The sequence below is a fragment of the Palaemon carinicauda genome, unplaced genomic scaffold (genome assembly GCF_036898095.1).
Source record: "Palaemon carinicauda isolate YSFRI2023 unplaced genomic scaffold, ASM3689809v2 scaffold127, whole genome shotgun sequence".
In the NCBI taxonomy this organism is placed as follows: Eukaryota; Metazoa; Arthropoda; class Malacostraca; order Decapoda; family Palaemonidae; genus Palaemon; species Palaemon carinicauda.
In genome coordinates, this window is record NW_027168782.1 from 98,270 (window position 1) to 107,336 (window position 9,067).

The 9,067-nt window shown below is 35.2% G+C and overlaps 1 long non-coding RNA gene across 1 annotated transcript; it reads right to left on the reverse strand.

Moving 5' to 3' along the window:
- Positions 1–1,721: 1,721 nt before the first annotated feature.
- On the reverse strand, positions 1,722–8,632 carry LOC137635460 (uncharacterized). The gene is made up of 2 exons (XR_011042683.1): positions 5,644–8,632; positions 1,722–5,586 (listed from the first exon to the last, which is right to left on the reverse strand). It is a non-coding gene; the product is annotated as an uncharacterized lncRNA (long non-coding RNA).
- Positions 8,633–9,067: the final 435 nt, after the last annotated feature.

Below are 9,067 nucleotides of genomic sequence, written 5' to 3' on the forward strand. Positions count from 1 at the left end.
TTCTAGCTTCTTATTTCTGTAAACCAACGGGTTTATATATGCCATTTTCTTGTAGTTTTCCTTCAATATCTTGTCATTTTCCCCCATATGTCTTTAATCTTGGGGTTTTTTGTTACATTTCTCTTTACTTAAAAGTATTCTTACCATTGTCTGTGCTAGGTCTTTAGCATAATTCCTTGGCTTTTCCATCTCCTAAATTATCGCATAGAATTTTCGTACAAATGATCCAGCAATTTTCATGATGGAGATAGAAGTTGTTCGTTTTCCCATGCTTCTGTTAGCAGTTTCTCATCCGATTGGGTTGTGCCTTGATGCGTCATTTTCTTGTTCGGTATCCTGTCTGATTCTCTCTCTGGTTCGTAACTAGCAATGAGATGTGGTTACTGAAATGCATTGAAGTTAACTTAATTACTTTTTGCCTTATTGATCTGCTGTATTCTCTTACATAAAGTATTCTCTCAATTGTCTTAGTAATATTCTATTTTTGCTAGGTCTTTTGCATAATTTCTTGGGTTTCTTGTCTCCTAAATTATTGCGTAGGATTTGCATATAAATGGTCCATCAATTTTCATATGAAAATTAAAGTTGTTCATTTTCCCATGCCTCTGTTAGCAGTTTCTCATCTGACTGGATTGTCTTTATGCAACGTCATTTTCTTGTACTGTATCGTGCCTGATTCTGCCACTTTTTCCTTACTGGCAGGGCAGTGCGTGGTGGTTAATGAAACCCATTGTAGTTGACTCTATTACTTTTTGCCTTATTGGTCTGCTGTATTCTCTTAGTTCTGCACTGTGGGTATTTTGCTTTTTGGTTTATTTAGTTTTCCTGCGTATATTTACTTATTGAACTATTTTCCTTGCCTTTAATCTCCATGATTAATGTCAATTTATCTTAATATAATAACTTCTCTCTGACTAAAGGAAATATAGCACCAACACTTTAGTATTTATCAAAACTGTACTTACATTTTTTTCATGTTTTGAACTAAAGTATTTATAATGGTATTGTTTGGGACTATATATTGCAACTTCATTTCATTTTCTTTCTTATTTGACCTTGTGATAATTTAGTGCACCAGAAACTGCTTATAATTTTTGTAATCCAGAACACAGATTGTGACAATGTCTGTTTCGTTTAGTACTGTACATTATCACTGTAATTTTCACTTGGTTTCCTTTTCAGTCTCTATATTCTGTGCTTTTCAGTAGTCCTTTATTCATTACAATCTTCCACATAATATTCATTTCAAGATCTGTTTTCTCAGAATCTCATCAACACTAGGTTCTATATATAGAGCTTCTAGGAGCTACCCATTCAGTATTCATTTATAGCTTTTCTCAGTGGTAATGTAAACAGTAAAAGCCTTAGGGCTAATCTTTGATGGACACCAACAGCTGTCCATAGTTCCTTCTTTTAGGCCTTCTATTACTACCATACCTTTCTGAATTTATGAAAGACCGTTTCTTGTCTTTAGTTCAAGCCCTCTACATATTTGAGGTCTTGGTATGTATTTCAACTTCTTAACACCACATCTCACACAGCTGTCCATAGTTCATCTAATACTCCAGGCCCTGTCTTTACTCTAGATTTAGTGTAAAAGTGGGATAACCAACTTGACCCTTTACTTTCTTTTTATTTTATTTTTACTTTTGTTGTCTCATTATAGTGACTCAAAGTGGATCTCCAGCATGTAGCCAAACTCACATTAGTCAATTTTACCACTCAGTCTTTTGTTTAATGCCTTTTCCCTGACTTGTATTTACATACCATTTTTCAAGCAGTGTTATTCAAGTTCCACTTTGCAGTTCATCGCCATTTCCGTTGCTTACCATTAATGTAAAACTTTCCAACTCACTTAGTCTTGTCTACTTTATTTCGTCTTTAAATTTTCTGGTTCCCATTTCCTTTGCATGCCATTGATATTAGACTTTTTCCAACTCATTTAGTCTTGTTTACTTATTCCAAGAATATACTTTCTGGTCTCCTTTTCCTTTTCATATCATTATTGTAAGGCTTTTTCCAACTCATTTAGCCTTGTCTACTTACTTCAAGTCTGTTTTCTGGTCTCGTTTTCCTTTGCATACCATTAATGTAAGACTTTTTCCAACTCATTTAGGTTTGTCTACTTATTCCAGGAATATATTTTCTGGTCTCCTTTTCCTTTGCATACCATTAATGTAAAAGTACTCAGTCTTCTTGTCTACTTTATTTCAAGTCTGAATTTTCTGGTTCCCATTTCCTTTGCATACCATTAATGTAAGACTTTTTTTCCAACTCATTTAGTCTTGTTTACTTATTCCAAGAATATACTGTCTGGTCTCCTTTTCCGTTGCATACCATTAATGTAAGACTTTTTACAATGCATTTAGTCTTGTCTACTTTTTTAAGTCTATATTTTCTGGTCTCAATTTCTTTGCATACCATTAATGTATGACTTTTTCCAACTCATTTAGTCTTGTCTACTTATTTCAGGTCTTTATATTCTCTGGTATCCATTTCCTTTGCATACCATTAATGTAAGACTTTTTCCAACTCATTTAGTCTTGTCTACTTATTCCAAGAATATACTTTCTGGTCTCCTTTTCCTTTGTATACCATTAATGTAAGACTTTTTACAATGCATTTAGTCTTGTTTACTTTTTTAAGTCTATATTTTCTGGTGTCCATTTCCTGTGCATACCATTAATGTTAGACTTTTTCCAACTCATTTAGTCTTGCCTACTTATTTCAGGTCTTTATATTTTCTGGTGTCCATTTTCTTTGCATACCATTAATGTTAGACTATTTCCAACTCATTTAGTCTTGTCTACTTATTTCAGGTGTGTATTCTCATTCGCTTATTTTTTTTATTTCCAAAATTATATCTTTTACACACTTCTGTTGCTAATCTCTCTCATTCTTCAGTTAATCTAATTCCTTCAGAAAATTTTTGGATTTACTCTATCCATACTTTTAGTATCGTCCATTTACAATCCTGATTATTTTCTCTTTCCCTCTGCTGTGTTTAGATTCTGATTTCATTCCTCCCAACTCCTCATCGCCCTTTCCACATGCCTTTTAGCCTCTGCTTCTCCCTGTACATTACACATTTCTCTCTTTTGTACTTGATCTGTATTCCTTTCTCTTTAGTGATTTGTCCATCACATCTTAGTATTCGTGTAACTCCAATCTGATGTCACATCGTCCACTACATCTGACAATTATTTGATGCTGTCTTTCAGCGACTAATACAGACCAGTTTTGCTGCTGTATTTTGTCAACACTTTCTCTTGATACTCCTATTTTAGCTTATTTTCAGTTTTACTATATTTTTTGCAATAAAAATTTCTTTTTTCATTTAACTTTTGTCTGCAACATCAACTTGCAGTCTGTGCATGCATCTCCAGGCATGACAGCAAAGCCCCCTTTTCTCTGCTGCTGTTTGTACTTTATGATACAATAACGTTGATCTATGTTGAAAGATTGTATTCGGAAACTGAATTCTTGGCATAGGCAGAACTCTGACTGTTTCTCGCTCCTGGATTTTGGTTGTGGGTATACCACAAGAGACCCTATCCAGCCAAAAGGGCCGGCCAATCCATCGAACGAGTTCTTAGTAGTGTCTCCTCGTATGCTGTACTATCTGATCATGTCACCAACAGCAGCTTTATCCATTCCTGTATGTTCATTTTGGTCTCTTATCAGTGTTTCATCTGACCAAGGCACTTGTGTTACTGAATGTAATAAGCTGTCCATAAAACCTTTCTTTCCTTTTGCCCAAGATCATCTTAATTTTCATAGTTCTTTCAATTATATGCCCTGCTTCTTTCATTTCAGCAGCCATTTTATCTTAGATTGGCATTTGTATTATTTTTTTTAGACTGTCTCACTGCTGTTCCATCAGAATTAACATTTCCCTTTGTTACTCCTCTTGAAGTTGACACAAGCTCTTTTAGAAAACCATTTTCTCTTAAAGATGAGATGCTTATTTTTCATCCCTTCAGCATTACCACACCTCCCTTACTTTTTTTCAGATTGTCTCACTGCTGTTCCATCAGAATTAAACATTTCCCTTTGTTACTCCTCTTGAAATTGACACAAGCTCATTTAGAAAACCATTTTCTCTTAAAGATGAGATGCTTATTTTTCATCCCTTCAGCATTACCACACCTCCCTTACTTCCCCAACATAGTTTTCACATATAGTAGTGTTTATTAGCTTGTTTTTAGATAAATTTTCACATTTAGTATTGTTTACTAACTTGCTTTACTAAATCCTTAATAGTGAATCCTGTTTACAATCTTTGGTAAATATAATCGTCTTGTGACTACCACATTCCATATCCAAATTTAGTTATATTTTCTCATGACTTGAGATGACATGGTTTTGTTTCTTAATTTAATCTCGTTGACTCACTCTTGCTTGAATACTTTCATATGTTTTATTATCTTTTAAGAAATGTCTCATCCCCTTGATAACAAATTTCTCATGTTTAGGTCTTCGCTACTTCCCACTCTGCTACTTGCTTTTATCTCCTTGTAAAGCACGGCCAGCCAACCTTGTTTGTTGTTGCTTCATCGTCTTCCAACTGAACCCTTGTAAGTTCATCTGCTTATATTATCTGTCCAATCTTTTTTCCTCTTCATAAAATGTCCTGGCCATACTCTGCCCAATTCATTTGACGCTAATTCCCTGACATTTCCATAAAGATGCAATGTACTGTATCTAATGGAAAGTCTTAGGTGTTTGCAATCATGAAATCACCTTTTTCCTCCTAAATTTGGCTGCTTTCTTATCTATCTAGGGAACTCAGTACTTGTTATCAGTCAGGATTTTAGCCATCTATTCCCCTTCTTTGCAAAAGAAATCTGTTTCTTGTACCTTTGTTGAGAAGTATGTTTTAATATTTTTCCTTCTATTAATATATTATTTCATCTTTTCATATTAAATGATGGATTTTATTCAACAGTTAATAAAACTCATGTCATATTTTTTCCTCATTCTCTTAGCAAAGACTTAAATATTTAATGTCATCTTTCTAACAAAATTCCTTTTCCATGGTTTTATTGGCCACTAAAACCCTAAATTCCCCATGTACAGTATACCGTCTCAGCCTATCTATTATCCAATGTCAGTTTGTTTTTAAAGTTAGCTGCATAAATATGCATAAAGATAGTCAAATTATTCTTGCCAACCACTATGGGATACGTCTTTGCTCGTAAGACTAATTTAGAGATTCTATCCGAAGCACTGTGGTATACGTGTCTTTGCTTATAAGAATAAGAAGTTTCAATGGCCTATGTTGATTTTTGCATTGAGTAATCATTTGAGCATCCCGAAAGGGTATGATTCTGTATTGCATTTTGATTAGGATAATTAACTTTTTAATTTGTTACTGTGATTCAGAACCTGCATTATCTTACCAGAATTAACATTAAAGGTGGTTAAAATAATATGTATGGAAAAATTTTTTATATCTTATCTGTTCCTTTCCAATCTTTGATTATACTGTATGTATGGAAAACTGTTTGATATCTTATAATCTGTTCCTTTCCAATGTTTGATTATTGTACTTTTTGTTGTCAACCTTGCACTCTCTCATACTACCTCCCCAGTGCTTGGCTTAATGCCTAAATCCCATATTCAATTCAATTCTCATACTACCTGCTGAATTACCTTTCAATCACCCATGTTCATACAAGCTAATGCTTTACAAAAGATATAAACTCCTGATTTCCAGTGATTGGTGTTATTTAGACAGTTATTTTTGTATTTGTATTTATTATTTGCGATGAATTTACCCTATGGTGATGTTTCACAACAAGCCTTGATTCACAGTGTGGAATTCCCCTTGTGTTGTATATCCTATTTTCTCTTATAGTGAAATATTTTGGTTTGCAAATAAATGTTGCTTTTGAGCTGTTTTTGTGGCATATGCTTTTGTTGTAATTTCAGTGTTAAGAAATAAGTTTCCCAAGATCATGTAGTTACAGTCTGTTGAGTGTTTGGGGTCTCTCTTGAGATAGATCTTCCTCTCTGTGTTTCCTTCTGAAGAGTTGCGTTGTGCTATAGGACACTTTTGGGCATCGGTTGACCTTTGGTCCCTCTTTGCAAAGCATACCTGTATTATCTTTTCAATCATAAAGGGAATTTCATACTAATATAATTCATTTCGTTTGAACTAGGTTGATTAAAATAGAATTATTTTCTTGTGTGGAAACATGAGTAATAATTAGGGGACATAGCTTGAACATTCGGAAGGGAAGGGAGGTTCGACTGGTTGACATTCTCGTGTTCAAACTTTGCACGGAAAAGTCTATTTTTATTATTAAAGTCTGTTGATGTTAATTCATTATTTGATAAGCTGTTTACTGAGTTGAATAATTGTTGGCTCTTGAGCCAATATTACAAGCTCCTAAGATTGCAAACTTCAGAAGTTTGCAAATGTTTTTCAATTTTTTTTTAGAAGATTGCATTGCTTATTTGATATTGGAGTGACTGCATAGCCTTGAGCACAAATGCCAAAAAAAAAAAACTAAGTTGATTTTTTATTTGGTGTTTTATTATTGGTAGGTGAAATTGCTGTGAATTCCCTTGCCTCTTCTGCTTGTAAATCTTTTATCTGTATTGGAATCCTCTTTGTCTCATGTTAGATCTCAAGAGTATCAATTCTCTAGTGATGTTCCATTACTGGTTGCTGTACTTGTTTGCTCACCACTCCATTGTAATTCTGAAAACAATACTGTTCTCATTATTTAGAGATAGCTTTAGTATTGCTGCTACTGGCCCAGCCCTTTCACCTCCTCTGCATAACAGCCTGCACGTGTATATTCTCTTGTAAACTAATCTGGGATGCTCGTTCTTTAGCGTTTATGCTATTGCTTTGAACAGTGCTGCTTTCCATACCATCTTGATTTTTAAAGGAACACTGGTTGCCTGTTGCTTTGATGATTAATTACGACAAAAACAACAACTGTTGACGTACAGTGCCTTGACCAGACTCCTCAGATCTAAAAGAATCTTTATGCCTGGGTGGCAGGTATGTTTCAAGAGCATCTATATTATATAATTGCCCCTCATTGGTTTTTTTGGCTGCATCATCATCTGTGCTCCTGCCATTACAACTGCTTGTTTTCTGTGCTGTTCCTGCAGGGAATTGATGCCTTACCAGGCTACCGTTGCACATTTTTATGGTCGATCTCCAGCCTCTTGCTGCTGCTTTGGTGTCTTGACTTAATTGCTGGTGAAACTAGTATTTTTTAGGTACATACAGATACTGACGCTGTGCTTGTTTCTTTTGATTCTGTACCTTTTTCTGAGGTTTGTTTCTCTTTCTTTCGATACTGTTTTGACCTTATTTTTACTGCTGAACACATTATCGGAGGGGCAGTTTCATTTGTTCGTATGCAGAGGTTGGCATCTGCTCCTCTACTACTGTATTCCTGTAATGTATTGTGTCTTTTTCATGATTGCCATGAGTCAGTTCTGTCTTGACATCTGCTGTATCTTTTCATGGCTGCCTTCTCTGCTATTCGTCACTCCTCTACATAGACAGATGTAACACCCTGCCGTGCGAGCTTTTTCACGCACCGAGTTTCTGTATTGTACTGCTTAGAATGCTCTGCCAACCACTTTAATGGACAGAATTCTTCTTTTCTGGATTGTTATCAATGACAGTATTTTCTGCCTTAGTTGTGTGGGCGTGTTACATTTCTCAATCAGGTTATCCAAAAGCTTCACCTCATATTCTACTCATTTCTGGGGATTTGACTTCCATGTCTAGTTAACGTCATTCTTCTGAGTCAACGTCCAAATTAGTTTTCAAGTAGATGGTGTTTCAAGTTTTAATTTATCATCTGTAGAAAACATCTCTCGGGTTCTTTTTGAAGAAAGACCCCGTGCTAGAGGTTCTTGCTTTTAAAGGAATATCCTCTACTAGAGGTTGGGGTTTACTTAGGGTATCAAGTGATATGTACCCTGCAATGAGACAACTCTCTTATGTTTCAGCCTCTAGTATGATCTACCGGCTAATGGAGACATCAAAGAATCTACTTGTTCCTTATAGGAGTGAGGGTTCAATTATGACTCAAGTGTGCTTGCTCATACATTTGCTCTCTAGTTGATTTTGTAGCGATAGTTCTTTCATCTTTATGCCATCCATTAGATGGTATTATAGCCGGTTTACTATACTATTTCTTTGATTCATTTTGCTCCCTTTATCATCTTGATTTTAGAAACGACTGCTCTGCCTTTTCACGTCGCTTTGACGTTCGATTGCAACCACAACCACTGTGTTGTCGTACATTGTCTTTCATAGACTGCTCAAATTCAAGTGAATATTTTTTACATTGATATCAGACATGATTCAAGAGTATTTATATAATATAAATGTCTCAGTGCATTTTGTTGCTGCATCATCTGTTCCGCTGCTAATGTAAAGCTAGTAATTCCTCCTTTTAATAATAAACTGCTGGTATTACTAGTATTGCAGAGGTTTATGTTGCTAGTAAATGATTGATTCTTTTAATGCTACACCTGTTCTAAGGTTTGTCACTCAGATTTTTGGTGCTGTTTTGAACTTCTATATTGCTGCAATTTTAATCAGTATGACAGTTTTCATTGGTTCATTTGAGGAATTAGGGGTCTTCAGCTATTGCAATTCCTGTAATGCCTATAGTGTTAGGTCCATGATTGCTATGAACTTGTCTGTCATAACATTTATGATTTTACTGGTGTATCTTTCTGTGGCTGCCTTGTCAGTTACACATCACTCCTTCATTTCATTGACAGGAGTAACTCCCATGCCAGCTTTTCCACCCACAGTTTGTGTATGCTATTGCTTCTGAGAAGGCTCTGCCAACCACTCTGTCACTTTGATGGACTGAATAATTCTTTTCCATGATTTTTATTGCTGGCAGTAACTTCTGCTCTATTTGTGTTGGCAGAAGTCGTGTTTTTCAGAGATAGGTTATCCAGAAGCCCTCTCGTACTGTAAATTGCTTTAGGGATTTTGATTTATTCCTATGACCATTTCACGTCTATTAAATGTCAGTCTTCTAAGTTTTTCGAGTTTATCCAGAAGCCCTCT